General features: G+C 46.9%; 1 long non-coding RNA gene across 2 annotated transcripts; it reads left to right on the top strand.

Moving 5' to 3' along the window:
- The first annotated feature begins 227 nt into the window (after positions 1-227).
- Positions 228-12,234, top strand: LOC309516446. Of its 2 annotated transcripts, none has more exons than XR_014212929.1 (3): positions 228-297; positions 7,468-7,579; positions 12,116-12,234. It is a non-coding gene; the product is annotated as an uncharacterized lncRNA (long non-coding RNA). The 2 variants fall into 2 exon arrangements; XR_014212930.1 differs by lacking the exon at positions 228-297 and adding an exon at positions 1,889-2,087.
- The last annotated feature ends 4,744 nt before the right edge of the window (positions 12,235-16,978 follow it).

Raw genomic sequence — 16,978 nt, 5'->3', positions numbered from 1 at the left:
CTTTTATTTAAAATGCATCTCTGGGTTATTTGTGGGGCATAGGAATTTGTTCATATTTTTTTTCCAAAATATAGTCCAGCCCCCCACAAAGTCTGAGGGACAGTGCACCGGCCCCCTGCTGAAAAAGTTTGCTGACCCCTGCGATTAAACAGTTGGCTTCTCCTTCTCCATTGGGAATATATGTTTTTTAAATAGAAAAGGGCGTCTCTGTTCTCCATTGTCCCTGTCACACCGCCATGCTTCATAAACATTTTCTGCCTCTGGTTGAGTTCCTTCAGAACGCCTCAGTGTGTTCAGGTAACCAATGCCTGAGGTAACCCTCTTAACATGTCACCTGGCTTCTCCCAAGGATTGTGTACACGCCCCACCATCACCCATGTAGCCATTACAAACATTTGGATGGCTCCCCTTCTCTCTCTCTTTTTTTTAAAATAATATTTATTGGAATTTTACAGACAATAAAAGGTTACAAAATTTAAACATAGAAAATAGAAACAAAGAATAACCATAATAAAAAAAGGGAAAAAAGGATACAAAAATACCAAAGACAAAACATATAAAAAGTGAAAAACAGTTAAAAAAAGAAAAATCAGAATTTCATGTCTTATAATTCATTTACTTGTTTCCTGACTTCCTCGCACCTCCCCTTTTGTATTCCCGTTTAAAATTCCTTTCAGCAAATCCTTACCCTCTATCATTTATCTTTACTCAATATCTTAACCTATTATAACTATGTATTTTCAACCATTGTCAATCCATATTTGCATATTCTTAATAATCTTTTTGCCAATACCGCTTATTTTCCATTCCAACATCATTTTAACATTCATTAATTTTACAGTATTTCTGCAAGTAGTCTTTAAATTTCTTCCAATCCTCTTCCACCGACTCTTCTCCCTGGTCACGGATTCTGCCAGTCATTTCTGCCAATTCCATGTAGTCCATGGATGGCTCCCCTTCTCTCTGCACTGCTCTTTCGAAGAAGGAGCCATAGGTCTCAGACGACAGTGCGTTTGACTGGGGAATTTTATCACCGTCTCCTCTGAAGTTCGTCCTGGGTCCAGCCCACCCATGAGGCCAGGTGAGGCAACTGCCTCAGGTAGCAGGATCCACAGAACCAGCACATCCCAATGTTATTCCTGCCCAAATTCCTGGCGAGAGAGACACCATTTTGGGGTTCTCCTCAGGCGCCAAAATGTATTGGGCTGGCCCTGGTAAGTCCTATAGCAGTGATGGTGAACCTTTTAGAGACCGAACACCCAAACTGCAACTCAAAACCCACTTATTTATCGCAAAGTGCTAACACGGCAATTTAACTCATATATCTCATTTTTTCTGTGCGTTTCATGTTTCTTCTTTATGACTGTTGTTGTAATAAATAATCCTTCATAAAAGTTACTGCATTACATTCTTCATTAAATTATCTTTCCCTTGATATATAATTTTATGGTTATAACTCAGTGCTTTTTTTTTCTTAAAAAATGTTTAGGGGTACTCTCATTTTGACTCAAGAAAATCACCACCGGGGGGAAATAAATACAGTTCAAATCGGGGGAATTTCTTCTCCCGTTAAATTCACAAAATGTTTAGGGGTATGCGTCCCCCTGCGTCCCCACAGGGAAAAAAGCACTGGTATTACTCCAAAACAAAGTGGTGTTATGAGCCATCAAACCTCGGAAATATCAGAGGGTTCCACCATTTTGGCCACTAGTGTACACTGGAGGGCTGCACTAAGAGCCACCCTCTCCCAATTTTTAATATGAGATAATAATCACTGGTTGTGTGTGCACATACAAATAAATAAATATAAATAAATAAACCCAGCCAGATGGGTGGGGCATAAATAATATATTATTATTACAGTGGTACCTCTGGATGCAAACAGGATCCGTTCCGTAGCCCCATTCGCATCCCAAAGCGAACGCAACCAGCGTCCGCGAGTCGCGAGTCGCCGCTTCCACGCATGTGCGTGATGTCATTTTGACCGTCTGCGCATGCACAAGCGGTGAAACCCGGAAGTAATATGCTCCGTTGCAGCAGCTGCGCGCAACCTGAAAATACTCATCCCGAAGCTACTTCAACCTGAGGTATGACTGTATTATTATTATTATTATTATTATTATTAGCCGTTTTTTCAGCTGCCATTTGATCGCAGCCTCCACGGAATGAATTTCTCTGTTGGCTTCCGCGGGAAAGCCTGGGAAACATGTAAACCCAGCAGCCCCTTCTTAGGTTGCCATCTTTATATGCTTACTGACCTGGGAGTTAAGCCCTGCTGAACTCAGGGTGGCTTACTCTCGAGTAAGAAAAACAGACTGGCTGGAGGCCCTGGCGCATCTGAGTGCCCTCTCTGGCACGTGTGCCATAGGTTCGCCACCACTGTCCTATTTGATTCAGTGGGGCTTATTTCCAGCTAAGCAGGGCTAGGACTGCAGGCTGCACCCCCCCCCCCAAACATAGCAGGGCTTGTGGGTAGAATGAAACATTTTCTATCCTGTCTTAAAATATTATTACATGTCCCTCGGTTCTCTGAGTGTGAGAATGACAGGGGCGCAGTTGTACGCATGAGACCATACCTCATGTTACGTTTGCTTCAGGTTGAGCGTTTTCAGGTTGCGTCCCGCAGCGACCTGGAAGTACCGGAAATGGTTACTTCCAGGTTTTGCCGCATACGCAGACGCGCAAAATGACGTCATGCGCAGAAGCTGCAAATCGAGACTCGCAGACGCGGATTGCGTTCTGCTCATGTTGCGAACGGACCTCTGGAACAGATCCCATTTGCAGCCACAGGTACCACTGTATAGTTTTATTAGGTTAGAGTGAGTTATTTAATTTCTATACTGCTTAATATATTAGAAATGTCTCTAAGCAGTGTACAAAGAACTGAAACAACCAACAACTTAAAATACCCAGCTACATATACTTTTTTAAAAAATATCCAGTTACATATACAGTGGTACCACAGGTTACATACGCTTCAGGTTACATATATTTCAGGTTACAGACTCCGCTAACCCAGAAACAGTGCTTCAGGTTAAGAATTTTGCTTCAGGATGAGAACAGAAATCGTGCTCTGGCGGTGTGGTGGCAGCAGGAGGCCCCATTAGCTAAAGTGAGGCATCTGATCAAGACCTGCATTTTAAAATGAGCTTAAAAAATATATTTGCAAATGTTTTGTATCTCTCATGCCAGGCAGAAAGCAGCTGGCTGGGTGCTTTGGCAGATGTTTATCTCCCTAAACAGGGCCCCTCTGATCTATAGCAGTGCTTCAGGGTTGTAAAAGGAAATTACAGGCTGGGAGCAAAAGGTCACACTGACCATACAAATTACAGAATACAATCAAGCTGCAAAAACACTAATTAAGAGTTGGCAAATAGTGAAATTTATTGTTTAACAGATAATATACCATGTTCCTCCCATTAGACTTGAGCCATATTTTCATAAGGTTAAAGGGCAAGTTGCTTTTAGAAACAGCAGCTGGCTTGAAAGGAGGGTGTAGATCTAAGGGGTTGCTTTCGAAACTGTTTTTATTAAAGTTCCTTTTTACTTTGAAAAGGCCTTTCCTTCTAAAAAATCGATCTATGTTATGTATGAAATATATTGGCTTAAATGTAATTATGCAAAGGATTTAGAAAGTAAGAAATGTTAGATTCTTATGTTAGATTCTTATTTCATTGATGGTGTGTGAGAAGGTGAACCCAAGATCTCTGTTTAAGATAAAAATTAAAACCATTAGCCAACTGTTCTGGAGTGAATAGGGCAATAGGGCAAAGATGATCTGATAATTAAAGTGCCTGGTCGAGGCAAATGTAAGATATATGGCTACTTGTCTGCCATTTATGGATAGAAGGAAATATAGCTCTTTGTCTCCCATAAAAGGTAATAGGAAATGGGTGTATCTTTTATGATTGGTTCTAGCAAACAGCCAATAGGAATTTCAACCAGGCTGATTGGACAGAGGCAGCCAAAGGAGGAGCAAGGGGGCTGGGCTGAGGGAATATAAGTGATGGCCATCAGGGCTGGAGTGGGCAGAGCTTTGGTAACCATATACCACTGTGTCTCTCATTTATTTGTCTGACAAATAAATTATTATTTTAATTTCTCTATTGCTGCGTTGAATATTTCATTCCAGCTAAGCGTTAACCACAAGCAGGGTGCTACAAAAGTGGTGCTTCAGGTTAAGAACAGTTTCAGGTTAAGAACAGACCTCCGGAATGAATTAAGTACTTAACCCGAGGTACCACTGTAGACACGTTACCTTAATGCAAAGTGCCTAATATATATTAATAAATAATATCAATTCATTTTCTTTCTGACACATCCTCCCTCTCAGCCTCCAGGTTCTCACCCAGGGTCCAAACAAACTCTCGGCTCACCCACAAAAGTCTCACAATGAGAATAGTTTTTGGTCTCGGCAGACATCACCCTAATCTTTAGACTTGCTTTTTATGAGCAGGGCCAAGATGGATGCTACTTCCTTTAGGCTGCTCATAGCTGTGTCCCATTCAGCTGCGCTCTGCACACCCATTTCCAAGTACAGCTGGTTTGTTGAGTTTCCCTGGGGGTCCAAAGGATGGGGAAAGAGCCCCCCATGACTCACAGCTCTTTCTTCACCCTCTGTCCTCTCTTCCTCCTCTGGCTGCTTATTTCACTTATATTCTGAAGGTTCACACAGCTTAGACACAACGTGTGTAGAAGTCAATAACAACAACATCATAAGCAACACTGTGGAAGCATCTGCCATGGTTCCTCATTGTTCAGTATTGACTTTGAAGAAAAAGAACTTTGGTTATCTAGACTGTATGGGCTTTGCTTTTATAAACTGTACTGTATTGTGCTATGAAAAAATATAATACAGTATCTTGCATCTCTGCTGGGGTTATGGATGTGGATACACTGAAGACCAGGTGGAGCTGAGGATTAAAACCTTCCTTGAATGTGTTTTGCAAGCCAGTACCCAGAGGCTATATCTGCCAGTGACTTGCCTTTTGAGAGTTAGATCAAGGGGGACAAAGGAAGTACAGGAGAAGGGTGTCAGAGAACAGAGGATGGGTAGAAGTCTGTAGCCTATGGCAATGTGGAGAGAGAGGAAGAGAGTGTGCAGGGTTTAATTTTTCCTTTGATTTGATTTCCTGTTGGTGGGTTCAGGTGGTTTTTCTATCTATTCTATAACATAAAACTCTTTCCCTAAAAACTCTTTATTCTATCAATTTAGAAAACTCTTCTCTCTCTCTCTCTCTCTCTCTCTGTGTGTGTGTGTGTGTGTGTGTGTATGTGTGTGTGTGTTGCTTTAAAAATGTTTAGGGGTACTCTAATTTTGATTCAAGAAAATCACCAATTTATAGTTCAAACTGGGAAAAATCAATACAGTAAATGGACAAAAGTACAAAGATTCACAAAATGTTTAGGGGTATCCTTACTCCTGCATCCCCCCAGAAAAATACACACACACACATACACACCACCCATCTGTTGACTGGGTTGCCTCAGCCACTCTGGGTGGCTTCCAACATAATATATAGAAACACAACAGCAGCAGCAGAACAGCCACAACTCAAAACATCCCAGTACAGGGCTGCCTTCATATGTCTACAGAAGATTGTAGAATTATTTATGTCCTTGACATCTGGCAGGAGAGCGTTCCACAGTGCACGCACGACTATGGGAATCCAAGGTAGATCTTTTAGAACCCTTTTCCTAAAGGTAAAGGTAAAGGTACCCCTGCCCGAACGGGCCAGTCTTGACAGACTCTGGGGTTTGTGCGCCCATCTCACATCTATAGGCCGGGGGCCAGCGCTGTCCGGAGACACTTCCGGGTCACGTGGCCAGCGTGACAACGCTGCTCTGGCGAGCCAGAGCCGCACACGGAACGCCGTTTACCTTCCCGCTGGTAAGCGGTACCTATTTATCTACTTGCACCCGGGGGTGCTTTCGAACTGCTAGGTTGGCAGGCGCTGGGACCGAGCAGCGGGAGCGCACCCCGCCGCGGGGATTCGAACCACCGACCTTTTGATCGGCAAGCCCTAGGCGCTGAGGCTTTTACCCACAGCGCCACCCGCGTCCCACCCTTTTCCTAGAAACTCCTTAATTCTATCAATTTAGCAAACTTTTATCTATGTTCCACTAAAACCTTGCGGCCTCCATGTATATACCACCCATGTTTTAAGCCACATTCTACACTAAGGTAAAGGTAAAGGGACCCCTGACCATTAGGTCCAGTCGTGACCGACTCTGGGGTTGTGGCGCTCATCTCGCTTTATTGGCCGAGGGAGCCGGCGTACAGCTTCCAGGTCATGTGGCCAGCATGACTAAGCTGCTTCTGGCGAAACAGAGCAGCTCACGGAAACGCCATTTACCTTCCCGCCGGAGCGGTACCTATTTATCTACTTGCACTTTGACGTGCTTTCGAACTGCTACACTAGTTTAGTCCAAATAAGGCAGAGGTAATGTCAGGAAGCACAGCAGACTAGCGGCTGATGGGAGAAATATCCGTTCTTGACAGAGTCATGCCCCTTCCCTTGGGGATCAGGACCACCGCACTGCAGGGGCCAGGAGGGCTCACATTGCTCCTGGATGCCCAGGTAGCGGCTGTGGTCTGGGATGGGTTTTCTCAACTTCAGTTTGCATGGCAACTGCTCCTGCTGCAGGAAGACAGGGATCAGCTACTGTCATTCATGCTTTGGTGACTTCTGGATTAGATTACTTTAATGAGCTTTATGTGCAGCTGCCCTTGAAGATGTTCTGGAAACTTCAGCTGGTTCAGAATATGGTTGCTCAGCTGCTGACAAGCCTAAGCTGTCACAAATGTATAATGCCTGTTCTAAACTTCCAGCTCAATTTAAGGTGTTGATTTTGAACTTTTAAAGTCCTAAACCAGGGGTGAGAAGTCTTTTTCGGGCCAAGAACTGCATTACCCTAGTGAAGAGCTGTGGGGGTCTGTATTCCAGGTAGACGCGGGTGGTGCTGTGGGTTAAACCTGCTCCTGCCAACCTAGCAGTTCGAAAGCACATCAAAGTGCAAGTAGATAAATAGGTACCACTCCGGTGGGAAGGTAGACGGCGTTTCCGTGTGCTGCTCTGGTTCGCTAGAAGCGGCTTAGTCATGCTGGCCACATGACCAGGAAGCTGTACACCAGCTCCCTCAACCAATAAAGCGAGATGAGCGCCGCAACCCCAGAGTCGTCCGCGACTTGACCTAATTGTCAGGGGTCCCTTTACCTTTACCTTTACATTCCAGTAGTCATAGAATTGTAGAGTTGGAAGGGACCCAAAAATCTTTTAGTCCAACCCCTGCCAAGGCCAGACCCTAAAGTGGACAGGGCCTGCCCCAGTCCCAATCACAACTTTAACTTACCATATACACTTGCACACAACCACACATGCACAGAGGCATACAGCCTTAGAAACAAGGTCATATGCTCAATTATTAGTAACGCCACTCAAATTTCGCCTTCCGTTTTCTCTCTAGACTTTTTTGTGTACAAAGTATGGAGCAACAGCAGCTCAAAACCTATTATCTATCCTGACTGTGCAAAAAAATGAAACAAACTGAGTGATCCCAGCAGGAGAAAGCAAATAAGGTAAATGCACAACTGAACAAGCCCTGCCTTAAAGGTAAAGGGTAAAGGGACCCCTGACCATTAGGTCCAGTCGTGACCAACTCTGGGGTTGCGGCGCTCATCTCGCTTTATTGGCTGAGGGAGCTGGCGTGCAGCTTCCGGGTCATGTGGCCAGCATGACTAAGCCGCTACTGGCAAACCAGAGCAGCGCACAGAAACACCGTTTACCTTCCCGCCGGAGCGGTACCTATTTATCTACTTGCACTTTGACGTGCTTTCGAACTGCTAGGTTGGCAGGAGCAGGGACCGAGCAACGGGAGCTCACCCAGTCACGGGGATTCGATCCACTGACCTTCTGATCAGCAAGTCCTAGGCTCTGTGGTTTAACCCACAGCGCCACCCGCATCCCCAAGCCCTGCCTTACATCTATTTAAAACCTCGCTTCAAAATGGAATTGCCTCCTGAAGATAGCATGAATGCAGTTGTGAAATGCATGGACTGCTTTTTGTAGATTTGCAAGTGACACAAGTCTGCAGGGGCAGTTTCCGAGCACAATTCAGAGTGTTGGTGCTGACCTTTAAAGCTCTAAAGGGCCTCAGTCTAGTATACCTGAAGGAGCGTCTCCACCTCCATCATTCTGCCCGGACACTGAGGTCCAGTGCCGAGGGTCTTCTGGCGGTTCCCTCGCTGCGAGAAGCCAAGTTACAGGGAACCAGGCACAGGGCCTTCTCAGTAGTGGCACCCACCCTGTGGAATGCCCTCCCATCAGATGTCAAAGAGAAAAACAACTACAAGACTTTTAGAAGACATCTGAAGGCAGCCCTGTTTAGGGAAGCTTTTAATGTTTAATAGACTATTGTATTTTAATATTCTGTTGGAAGCCGCCTAGAGTGGCTGGGGAAACCCAGCCAGATGGGCGGAGTACAAATAAATTGTTGTTGTTGTTGTTGTTGTTGTTGTTGTTGTTGTTGTTGTTGTTGTCTTTGTGTAGAGCAGAGATGCAGAACCGTGGCACTCCATATATTCTTGGCCTGCCACTTCTATCAGTCCTAGCCAGAATGGCCGACGCTCAGGGGTGGTGGGATTTGTAGTCCAACAGCATACAGAAGAAGTTGAAATTGCACATTAGAGTCGTTCCCCTCTCAGCTGCTTCTTGCTGAACAGTTGAATGCTGAAAGGAGACCCAGAGGGCATGATGAAATCTGTCTATTGTCATGTCCACCCACCACAAGTCATAGGTTCTCCCATGCCTGCCCCAGATTATCTGAGGGAACACCTTCTCTGACATATACCTCTCCATTCTTTGAGGTCTAGTACTGAGACTTTGGGTGGATGCCTTCCTAAACAGAGGTTAGATTATCCTCAACAGTTAATGAAAAAGCACCCAATTTTTTGTCAAATCAAGCATATGTAAGCATAATTATATTCTTACATATTGCAGCCACAGTACCTCTCTGTCCTCTTTTCATATTTTTTAAGATAATGAGTTGGATCCAGACTATCTTAACTAGTACAGTGGGACACATTATTCACCACTAGCTTATCACAGTGATTTCAGTGAGTCCTAATTGAGACTAACTGAGGCTATGTACGGTACACATTACTGGCTTAAAATGCAGAGTGGTTGTTAGTTGCGCCTCAAACTAAGAGATGCCAGGGATCAAAACTGGGGCCTCCACCACCGTCGCTCTACCACTGAGCTACATTTACACTGAGCCTCTTGGGCTTGCCGATCAGAAGGTTGGCGGTTCAAATCCGCTCAACGGTGGTGAGCTCCCGTTGCTCTGTCCCAGCTCCTGCCAGCCTAGCAGTTCAAAAGCACACCAGTGCGAGTAGATAAATAGGTACCGCTCTGGTGGGAAGGTAAACAGTGTTTCTGTGCACTCTGACACTCGTCACGGTGTCCTGTTGCGTCAGAAATGGTTTAGCCATGTTGGCCACATGACCCGGAAAGCTGTCTATGGACAAACGCTGGCTCCCTCGGCCTGAAAGCGAGATGAGCACTGCAACCCCATAGTTGCCTTTGACTGGATTTAACCATCCAGGGATCCTTTATCTTACCTTACACCTTACCTTACACACTGTCCACACCAGATAGGGGCCAGGGGTGTCATCACCTGATGTGCATCATCTCCTGCCTGGTTTCCCCACACCTGAACCCCCCCCAAAAAAAATCCTTTGTTAATGAAGCTGTCTTACGTTTTCAAACTGGGTGGGTTTGAGAGAAAACACATCAGTATTTATTGAGGAAATACAGGATACATATGGATTGTAGCTGACGTCATGTGTATAAGGCTTCAAACAGCAGCGGTGGGAACGCACTGGAGCCAGAGTAAATGGGAATATGTACACAGCCTTAGTCTGGATCCAGTTCAAAACTTTCATGAATGTGGGTTCTTGTATATTATGTGGTGAAACTCAACACATTGGAGCAACATGCCTGCTTTAAGAGTAAATTTGTGTGGGTGACTCTTCCACCTGCTGGCCTTGTACGGAACATATTTTCTTTATGCACAGCAGAGGACTCTCCATAATCAGCCACACGAAGACAAAATCTGGAGGGCTTAATCTATAGCATTGCTTTGGCGCCCCCTGCAGCAGTGTGGCAGCTGGGGTCACGCCACCCTATAACCCAGGCTTCCTCAACCTCGGCCCTCCAGATGTTTTTGGCCTACAACTCTCATGATCCCTAGCTAGCAGGGCCAGTGGTCAGGGATACTGGGAATTGTAGTCCCAAAACATCTGGAGGACCGAGGTTCAGGAAGCCTGCTATAACCACTTCTGATAAATGTATGGTTAGTTCTTTGTTGTGTAAATGTAGGTTACTGTTGTCAAAAATATATAGGAGCGCCAACTGGGATGTAGGAACAGTGCGATAGTGTAAGATTTTATCTCCCTAAATAACAGAGACCAAAATGGTTGCACTTGGTCACCTCCCCACCAAAGGCAATAACAGGACCATTTCCGGACAACCTCTCCAACATCTAGGGGATGTAAATGGGTCTATCCTTATAGAGGTCTAATAGACACCCTATTTCAAGCCAACCATTTCCAAATACTTGATTCCATCAAATGGGTACACTACCACCTCCCACTGGACGCGGGTGGCGCTGTGGGTTAAACCACGGAGCCTAGGACTTGCTGATCAGAAGGTCGGGGGTTCGAATCCCTGCAACGGGGTGAGCTCCCGTTGCTCGGTCCCTGCTCCTGCCAACCTAGCAGTTCCAAAGCATGTCAAAGTGCAAGTAGATAAATAGGTACCTCTCCGGCGGGAAGGTAGACGGCGTTTCCGTGCGCTGCTCTGGTTTGCCAGAAGCGGCTCAGTCATGCTGGCCACATGACCTGGAAGCTGTACGCCAGCTCCCTCGGCCAATAAAGCAAGATGAGCGCTACAACCCCAGAGTCGGTCATGACTGGACCTAATGGTCAGGGTCCCTTTACCTTTACCCCTGTATCCACTAGGATTTCTTTTGGGAATTTGTATTTTTTTAATTTGTGACATGACAGATGACGAGAGCCTCTATCTAAAGAATGACAGCTGGTTTTAAGAACAGGAGCAATTTAGAAATAGGAGCCTCTGAAAAATCCGGTGAATAAGACAAAAGCCACACCTGGGAGAGCCCCACAAAGTCTGCTCACTTGCCCTGATTGAGGATGGATTTTTCATAATCACAGACACCCACTTAAGCGATCCTAAAACTTGAACTTTGCATGGAATAGCTCGGTTGGTTTAGATCAGGCATAGGCAAACTCGGCCCTCCAGATGTTTTGAGACTACAACTCCCCTCATCCCTGACCACTGGTCCTGTTAGCGAGGGATGATGGGAGTTGTAGTCTCAAAACATCTGGAGGGCCGAGTTTGCCTATGCCTGGTTTAGAATAGTGGGGCTGATAACGCCAAGGTTGCAGGCTCAATCCCCATTTGTGACAGCTGCATGTTCCTGCAATGTAGGGGGTTTGTGTTAAGTTGTGGGTGAACATATCAGATGACACAGCGATTCTTCAAACAGCTCTTGTTTATTCACAGGCCAGAACAGAACTGAACCAGCCACCCTGCTTATATAGAGCTCCACTACAATGCAACAGTAGCAACTTTCTGTAACTATCCAATCACTGAACGTCACTTTCAATCCCTTTTTTGCATATGTGGACCTGAGTGAAAACTATCTACAGTATCCCCCTGCTGGCCCAGGGTGAGAACTTCAGTACATAACAGTTCGACTGGATGATCCTCAACTCTATGATTCTATGAATTTCTATGAATTATGGACAAGAGTTAGACTCCACCTCTTGAATCTTCCTTTGCTCTGCTTTGCAGATTCGGTTGTGTTCTCTACCAGACAGCAATGAAGAAGCATGTTTGTATGCCTGCAGTAAGAAGTAAGAGTTTCTTTATTCTTCAGTTATTATGACGAGTAGAACAGGACTGGGTGCTTGTTGCTGAAGGCTGAAATATAGAAGTGACCTGAACTTTTTTTTCCTTTTAACCCTGTTACCCTTAACTCTTTTAAAGCACTCAAAAGCATAACGGACATTTCCCCCCTTCTTTTTCTTTAGTATCTGATGGCAAAGGAGGGAAACAGCCCTAGAGGAGTAGAATCTCTGCTGTGAGCACTACAGTCCTGTTCAGGGAAGTTTTTAATGGTTGATGTTCTACTGTATCTCTAATATTTTGTTGGGAGCTGCCCAGAGTGGCTGGGGCACCTCATGAGAAGAGAGACACCCTGGAAAAGACCCTGATGTTGGGAAAGATGGATGGCACAAGGAGAAGGGGACGACAGAGGACGAGATGGTTGGACAGTGTTCTCGAAGCTACCAGCATGAGTTTGACCAAACTGCGGGAGGCAGTGGAAGACAGGAGTGCCTGGTGTGCTCTGGTCCATGGGGTCAAGAAGAGTCGGACACAACTAAACGACTAAACAACAGCCCTAAGCATGCCTGAGTTCTAGTTTGCATTGCAATCTGCTTCAAGCTTCCTTCTCCTGCCTTTTCACCCTTTGGCATTAACCACCAGAGGGCTGTGTTCACCCATCTTGGAAAAAATGCATAAACCGACTCTTGATAGCCCACTGCCAATTTCAAACTGTATGAGGGCACACTGGTGTGCTCAAGAGAGCGGCCTGAACAAATCTCCCTCTCTTTGGAGAGTTTGCAGAGGCAAAGTTTGCTGGCTGGTTCAGTGCACAGATTCTAAGGATCAGTAAAAACAGCAAAGAAGGAGACAGACAGATGTGACTCATCGGGCACAATTCGGTGAGAAACCTCCCTGCTGAAATGAGCAGAGAGTTAGGTCATCTAATTTTAACCTTTTTTGTGCTGTGCAATCTCCTGGATTTTGGAATTATTTCTTTCCTTTTTTTTTGTTATTGAATCTAATTTTTGCTATTTATTAAGAGTGTTACAGTTGTGGGTTTTTAAAGCATTGTAGTCCATCTGTAAGTAATGGACCAGTATTCTATGCCTTTTGGAGCTGCACAAGAATTAAAATTACAAAAATGTGGCAATAGGGAAAGCTTATTGATGTATGACTGTGTTAATGGCACAGAGCTGCTTATTATTATTATTATTATTATTATTATTATTATTATTATTAGGCAACTCTAAGCTCCTTGTCCTAAGCCAGGATATCCTATCTCAAAGCATCTCCAAAAGATGTTTACATAACCATCAATGGATCCCATAAATCAACTTGCAGACTTGAAGCAGAGCTCCCCCTCCTCCCCCCTTTTCCTTACACGGTATTACTCATTTGCTGTGGCGGATTCGTTTCAGATGTTTTAATACTGCTGGGAAAGCGAGACCCTTCCTCTGCTGTTACTGTCACTGCTAATGAAATTGTCATGTGGAAGATGGTTGCAAAGGGATGGGGAGGTGACAAGGGTTGGAGATAACCACCCCCCATGGTTCTCAAGACACCATTGTCAGTGACACAATTACCCCACCTTCTGTGATACTTTATTTTCAAAGTCACTGTTAGAGAATCTCAGCAGAGTACAGCAGCCTCCCCCCCCCCATCTCTCCTTAATGTGCTAATTAGCACCTGGTAATGATTGCCTCTGGGACACGGGTGGCGCTGTGGTCTAAACCACAGAGCCTACGGCTTGCCGATCAGAAGGTTGGCAGTTCGAATCCCCACAACGGGGTGAGCTCCCGTTGCTCAGTCCCTGCTCCTGCCCACGTAGCAGTTTGAAAGCACGTCAAAGTGCAAGTAGATAAATAGGTACCGTTTCCATGTGCTACTCTGGTTTGTCAGATGCGGCTTAGTCATGCAGGCCACATGACCCAGAAGGTGTACGCCGGCTCCCTCAGCCAGTAAAGTGAGATGAGCGCCGCAACCCCAGAGTCGTCCCTGACTGGACCTAACGGTCAGCGGTCCCTTTACCTTTTAATGATTGCCTCTAAACTTGAGAAGATCCATTTTTAGTTAACCCTGACTAATAGCTGTTCCTGGACTTGTCTTTTTGCAGATTTCAGAAGATCCATTTTTTAGTTTGTTGTTGTTGTTTAGTCGTTTAGTTGTGTCCGACTCTTCATGACCCCATGGACCAGAGCACACCAGGCACTCCTGTCTTCCACTGCCTCCTGCAGTTTGGTCAAACTCATGTTGGTAGCTTCAAGGACACTGTCCAGCCATCTCGTCCTCTGCCGTCCCCTTCTCCTTGGGCCCTCCATCTTTCCCAACATCAGGGTCTTTTCCAGGGAGTCTTCTCTTCTCATGAGGTGACCAAAGTATTAGAGCTTCAGCTTCAGGATCTGTCCTTCCAGTGAGCACTCAGGGCTGATTTCCTTAAGAATGGAGAGGTTTGATCTTCTTGCAGTCCATGGGACTCTCAAGAGTCTCCTCCAGCACCAGAATTCAAAGCATCAATTCTTTGGTGATCAGCCTTCTTTGTAGTCCAGCTGTCACTTCCACACATCACTACTGGGAAAACCACAGCATTAACTATACGGACCTTTGTTGGCAAGGTGATGTCTCTGCTTTTTAAGATGCTGTCTAGGTTTGTCATCACTTTTCTCCCAAGAAGCAGGCGTCTTTTAATTTCGTGGCTGCTGTCACCATCTGCAGTGATCATGGAGCCCAAGAAAGTAAAATCCTAACTAATAGCTGTTCCTGGATTTGCTGTTCTTGGACTGCAGTCAAAGGACACTTAATTTGCATCAGAAAAGATTATGCCCCACCAACCTCATTCTGCTCTCAGCCAATCCCCAGCTACCTGCCTGCTTCCTTCCTTCCTTCCTTCCTTCCTTCCTTCCTTCCTTCCTTCCTTCCTTCCTTCCTTCTTTTCTTGGATGTTGGCTTCCTCCTCCTTAAGTCTCAGTGCTGCCTTGTGGAACTCAGCAGAGAATAGGATGGAGTCAAAACATCATGGATGCTTTAGCTGAGATTCCTGCATTGCAGGGGGTTGGAATACATGACCCGGGGGGGGGGCACCTTCCAGCTCTACAATTCTATGATTCCGTGAAAAGTAGAATTGAGTTGGCTCTGCCTGCCATTGGCTCTGGCGCCACCTACTGTTTAGCTCCTTGCCTTCCACCCAAAGGGCACCAGCCACCTTGCCTTCCACCCAAAGGGCACCAGCCACCCGCACATTCAGCCTCTAGTGTGCTTGCCTTGTGTTTTGCTGTCATTCTTTTTTACCTCTCCTGCCCTTGGCCCCAACGGTGGGGCAGCTGTTGACAACAACGGCAATTGTTTTAATTTTTACGGTGTAAAGTTGTCAACGAAGGTGCAGAGGACAGAAGATACAACGGATGTCTGCTCCTCCCTGAGCCGCCTACATTCTGCCCACTCCACCACAGTTTTGGTTGCTTTGATATGATAATGATAATGATAATTGTCAGGGTTGCTTCCAGATCCTAGCTCACAGAGGATCACGCCAGCCAGCGATCATTAAATAAAAGTCTTTATTGAGTTACAGTCTCCATTCTCAAGCTGCTGCGCGCAACTCTACGTCTTATGCTTAGATCGGCGAAGCTCCGTCTGAGTCTCCGCCCCTTGTGCACCAACTTAATATCCTAGCCCTGCTCCACCTTTTCCGCCTGACAGTTCTCCTCTGGGTCCCTCTGCCCCCCGGGGTCTCTTCCTTCCGGGATTCTTCTGACGCTGACCCCCCGGACCCTTCTGTCTCCTTGCGCCGGGCTTTAGGACCTGGCTCCCTTTCCGGGCTGCCTACTGCGCCACCTTCCTGTGCATTTGAACTTGGCGCGCGCGCCCAACCTTCCACTTTCCGTCTAACCGTCTCTTCGCTCCCCGATGGAGGTGTGGCCACTCCTGACTCATGCCCTCCCTCCTGTTGTGAGCTGCCAGCGCTTGATCCCTGGCGCCCTTCCTCATCCCTGCTCTCTGGCGGTGACGCTGGTCCCGATTTCCAACTGCTCCCCTCTGAGTCCCCTCTGGCTCTATCTTCCTGGGGTGTCCCCCTAGTCTCCCCCCTTGCCCTGGCCACTGGTGCTCCTTTTTGTGAATCTTCTGATTCACTGGACAGACTCGGAGATCTCGGGTCGTCGTCATCACTCATCTTTTCTTCTGCCTCCTCCCCCTCGCTCTCTGTTTCCTCCCTTTCCCTCGCCTCTGCTCCTGAACCCCTGACATCCATCCCCCCCTCGAAGCCCCCTCTTCCCCCCTCCCCGCCTTCCGGTGCTGGAGCTGGGTGCTGCCGTGTTAAGGGAACGAATGTCGGGTACAGTTCGCTTCCCGTGGCGGGCCTCCATCTGAAGTCTTCCGGTTCTTCCTCCCTGCTCTCGTTGACGACGGTCACCTCTGCTTCCATCTCTGTGCCGCCGTGCTCGAAACCCTGGTCGTCCCCGAAAACGTCCATGTCCGTCTCTCCCTCGCTTCCTTCTGGAGGCGTTGCTCGTCCTGGACCCTCCAGCCACTTCCTGCGCCACTGCTCCTCTGGTCGATCATCCCACCAATACGAGGGTTCTGAAGTAGATCCCGAGGGCGACCCCTCCGGGGAACTGGCGTCTCGTGTCGGTTCCTCATCCGAGTCGAACCCCCGGAACGTGCTGGCTGAAAGCGTGGGCGTGAAAAGCCAGTCGTCGAAAAAGTCCGCTGGCATTGGCCTATGCGGGAAGAGGGCATGAAACTCTTCCTTGAGCAGAGGTTCATCTAAAGCGTAGCCCGGCACCCAGCTGTTGGCACTGGCCGGGGTGCCCTCCTTAGCGAGAAGGTATTCTACCCCCTCTTCCCCCCATCTGGAGTCCAAAATCTCCGTGACTTCGTTGATGCGCACCTCCTGTGCCACTCCCCGTTGCCCGGTTCCCTCTCGGAGCGGACTCGGCGCCGTTCCTGGTTCCTGAAATCTGTGAGGTGCCTTGTAGGGAGTGAGCACCGATCTGTGGAACACCGGATGCATCCTGGAACCCTCCGGAAGCGCCAGCCTGAAAGCCACCGGGTTGACCTGCTCTTCGACTTGG

The sequence above is a fragment of the Podarcis vaucheri genome, assembly GCF_965113315.1.
Source record: "Podarcis vaucheri genome assembly, chromosome: 13".
Taxonomy (NCBI): domain Eukaryota; kingdom Metazoa; phylum Chordata; class Lepidosauria; order Squamata; family Lacertidae; genus Podarcis; species Podarcis vaucheri.
Note: the sequence above shows the minus strand (reverse complement) of the source record. Positions and strands in the feature narration are given on the sequence as shown.